Here is a 5,000-nt window from a genome sequence, read left to right as displayed (position 1 = left end):
AATTAACAAAAATCTTTATGACTGGACCCAATGCAGTTGGATACAACTCTCAATTAGCATAATCTTGAGACAGGATTTTAGTTAAAGAGGCAGTGAATGTATATGGTGTGTGTGTGTGTGTGTGTGTGTGTGTGTGTGTGTGTGTGTGTGTGTGTGTGTGTGTGTGTGTGTGTGTGTGTGTGTGTGTGTGTGTGTGTGTGTGTGTGTGTGTGTGTGTGTTGGAGAGAGCAGGCAGAAGAGCACAACAGTGTGTGTTGGTGCAGTGACCTTGAAGGTCCGTCTCTGTTCAGCTGAAGTGTGTCCAGCTTCTCTTTCTATCATTACACACACTTACACACAGTGAGCTTCTACCTAGACAGATTTTTAAGGCTTCGTTAGTGTAATTAAAATGCAAAGGCTGTTCCAAAAAGGTAGACGGTGACGTCGTGCTGCTTTCTAAGATGCATTATCACAACAATTTAAAGCAGACAATCCCAGAATGCATTGCAACGAGCTCAATGAAGGTAATCCATCCTGGATGGCATGAACAATTATAAATATACACACTACTGTTATTTGTTAAAGATGAATACTTTTGTTCAGCAAGGACGCATTAAATTGATCAAAAGTCACAGTAAAGACGTTTATAATGTTACTAAAGATTACATTTCAAATAAATGCTGTTCTTTTAGAACTTTATATTCATCAAACAATCCCGAAAAAATTAAATGTATCAGTTTCCACAGAAATATGATCTGTTTTCAACACTGATAATAATAATCATAAATGTTTCTTGAGCATCAAATCATCATATTAGACTGATTTCTGAAGGATCATGTGACACTGAAGACTGGAGTAATGATGCTGAAAATTCAGCTTTGATCAGAGGAATAAATTACACTTCACTGTATATTCACATACAAAACAGTTATTCTAAATTATAATAATATTTCACAATTTTACTGTATTTTTGACCTCAGAAGAGACATTCAAAACCCCAAAACTTAATGTAGTGTAACAAATTCAATACTTAGAAGTAGATATGAATTATTTAACCCTTTGTGCATGCTGTGTGTTTGTATGATTATCAGAGCTCTTCATTCACTAGGTTTCAGAAAGCACAAAGCGCTTCAGTGTTAAAAGAGTTCAGACCTTTTCCTGATGAAATCCACCGAGCAACTCACGACCCATCCGTCAGATCCGTCATCAGACGCTGCAGGCTCGCTGAATATCAACCAGTTCATGGCCTTACATCCGTTCAAGATCATAGAGCTGTCACAGATTCGTGAGAATTAAAGGAATGTTTCAGGTTCAATTCAAGTTAATAAAACATACAAGTCTATTGCATTTACAACAGAAGACTATTCCAGGACGAGGAACAACAAAAAGCCTTTTTTTTTTTGGACAGAAATCAACAGACTCTGAACACACACTGTTCATCTTCTCTTCATCTCTCACTGTTTTCAACCAACACCTCTCAAAAATAACACTCACTGTGTGTATGTGTTAATGGATCCGTTTTTGGCTCTTGTGGAATAGATTATTATATCTCTATCATTTCCACACTGATAAAAGTGATTTTGTGGTGCAGTAAATACTACAGAAAAAAACCTGTAATTTACATGAAAAAGTTAGTCAGGCAAGAATAAAAAAAAAAAAACGAAGTAAATTCTATATTAGAACTAAATTCATGCGTGTAGAAATGAAAGCGTAAATATCAACGTTATAAAATTAAGTAAAATTACTCAACTTTTCTGAGACTGGTGTTCCCATCATGCACTGGGCCTTGAATAATTAATTAGCTTGATTTTCCACTGTTTTCCAGCTGTATTTACACGGTTTTATCATTGCTTTTGTTGTTAGGATTAGGAACTTGCCATTTTGTGACATTTGGAGTTCATTTTCTACTCAAAATTACACATTCAAACACAAAAAATGATCCATCAGATGTTACCGTCATTGTATTGAGGTCTCTGCGTTCACAAGACACATAACTTTTAATCTGTAGATCTGGCGTCTCACATAATATCTTTTGTAGTAATTAGATGTTTCTAAAGTGTATTTTGGAAAATATCCAAATATCCGTGTATTTTGGAAAATACACGGATAAAGTGACCCGGGATTTGACCCGGGTTCGTTTGATTATAGCCCTTTTCACACAGCGCTTCGAACCCGGCAAATTGCCGGCAAATTGCCAGAGCGCCTTCTGTGTGAACGCAAACTCGACCCGGGATTTATGCCGGGATCGATGCCGGGTCGGGACCTAGTAACATTGCCGTGTTCAGTCCCGGAACGCGCGCTGTGTGAACAAAAGCCGTAATAATGCCGTGTCGTAGTGATGACGCTGAAGCGCGGGATCGTTCGCCAGCTGTGAAACGGTACGTAATGCGCAAGTTTATGATCGAATCAGAGAAACAAATGCACAGGCGTGGTTTCTCGAGAGAGAGATCGCAGCTCATAAGCAAACTTAAGACGCTGCTGAGATTACAAGTCACATCGATGTCACGTGTCTTTACGGCATTTTTACGGGTTGTGTGTGAACGCACTCTCTGATTCCGGAAAATCACTGGCAGTGTGAATGAACCAAAATCAAACGAACCCGGGTCAAATCCCGGGTCACTTTATCCGTGTATTTTCCGGAATCTCTGTGTGAAAGGATATGGTTCATTCACACTGCCAGTGATTTTCCGGAATCAGAGAGTGCGTTCACTTCACACACAACCCGTAAAAATGCCGTAAAGACACGTGACATCGATGTGACTTGTAATCTCAGCAGCGTCTTAAGTTTGCTTATGAGCTGCGATCTCTCTCTCGAGAAACCACGCCTGTGCATTTGTTTCTCTGATTCGATCATAAACTTGCGCATTACGTACCGTTTCACAGCTGGAGAACGAGCCCGGCTTCAGCGTCATCACTACGACACGGCATTATTACGGCTTTTGTTCACACAGCGCGCGTTCCGGGACTGAACACGGCAATGTTACTAGGTCCCGACCCGGCATCGATCCCGGCATAAATCCCGGGTCGAGTTTGCGTTCACACAGAAGGCGCTCTGGCAATTTGCCGGCAATTTCCCAGGTTCAAAGTGCTGTGGTAAAGCAAAGTAAAGCATATATTTTAAAAGTGTGGTTTAATATGTTATATTGTTTGAGTGAAATGTATTGCAAAGGAAACTTCAACTTACTCAACCTTATTACTAGCCAAGTTAAAATTACTTATTTTCTTTGTCACTTTCACTTTACTTAGTTAAGTAGAGTTTACTTAAAAAATATGCGTGCAAAAAAACTTGCCAAAGAAAAATTAAGTAAATTTTACTTATTGTTTTTTTTTTCAGTGCAGGTATATTCGTTATGGATCTTTCCAGCTGATTAGAGAGACATATTTTGTGGTATTTCTAAGTATTATTAATTAAAACAAAACTTGTCTTGTTTTCGTTAACTAAACTAAAAAAAAAAAAAACCCAGACATTTTTGTTAATTGAAATTAAGCTGAAATACAACAAAATTATTTCAGTTGGTTCCCAAGGCAACATGTCTTATCACTTATCATTTCTAAATATTTACTCACTGAATTACTCACTGAAATTAAAATAAAACTGAAATAAAAATAAATAAAAACTATTTAGAAATATTGAATGATATTGATGAAAGCATAATAAAAAAAACAACTAAAATTCAAATTTACATTTACATTTAGTCATTTAGCAGACGCTTTTATCCAAAGCGTCTTGGATAAAAAAATAATAATAAATAAATAAAATCCAATTAAAAATATTAATAAAATATAATACTATATAAATAGTACTAAAATAACACTGATAAAATGGCAACTGCAAAATTATTAAAATGATTAAAAACACCAGTGCTTAATAAATATTTAATGAAATATTATTATTATTTTAATATATTATACTATTGTTACTAATATAATATAGTAAATACATTAATATAGAATTCAAAGTATTCGAGTATTCACAGGCATTTACTTTAAAAACAATAAAATGATCAAAAGTGTCTTTTTACTACTGCAGTAAGTACCGTATTTTACTGTAATTTAATTTAATTTACTACATTTGACTTATTTAACCATGGTAAAATCACCGTAATGCACAGCTGAGACCATCCAAAAACATAAATCCCCATTTATTACTCAACAAATGTAACACAAATTGGGATGATTTAACATACTGTACAATAAGATGAAAGGGAAAGATGAGGAGGAAGGAGGGAATCCTGTGACAGTGGGAATCTCTTCAAACCCCTGAAGCATCAGAAACCATCAGCGCTTTGATCTGTTGTCTCCTGTCTGAGTGTGTTTGTGTCTGCGAGAGTCTTTTCTCATCTTTTATTGTGCCGAAGAATCAATGGATGGATGATCTTTATCACACAAACTTCGGAGAGATGGCAGAACAAAACTGGGGAACAATGTCTCTTATCTACCTCAGTTAATTAAAGCAGAGCGTGTAACGAGTTTGTGTGCTTCACTCTAACTGAATTAAGAAGACAGATAAGAGTCTCTCTGAATGCAGACGGAGTCTCTGCTCTCAGACCAACACACACACACACACACACACACACACACACACACACTGCGCTACAATAGGACACACATCAGTGTGTGTGAGAGAGATCTGTTCTTTATTCAGAGAGCGTCCTACTGCAGAAAGCCTCGAACTGCCCCGCCTCTCTCTCTCTCTCTCTCTCTCTCTTTACGGATGGAGGGAAGAACAGAGAGAAGAGTAGTAGTGTTCAGATTCACGAGGTCCCTACACAGTGTTCACTGCGCTCTATACAGAGAGATCTGGAGGAGTTCACTTGACAAAATACACTCAACGTTATCAAACGTAACGTAACGCTAGAGTCGCACAAGGATTTTAGATTTCATTACATCATAAATGCATACATATATATATATATATATATATATATATATATATATATATATATACAGTATATATATTTATAAATGTATGTAGGCCATATTCTATGATGAAATATATAGCCTAATTAATTAACTAATTA

Source organism: Leuciscus leuciscus (genome assembly GCF_965113295.1).
Source record: "Leuciscus leuciscus genome assembly, chromosome: 9".
Taxonomy (NCBI): domain Eukaryota; kingdom Metazoa; phylum Chordata; class Actinopteri; order Cypriniformes; family Leuciscidae; genus Leuciscus; species Leuciscus leuciscus.
Note: the sequence above shows the minus strand (reverse complement) of the source record.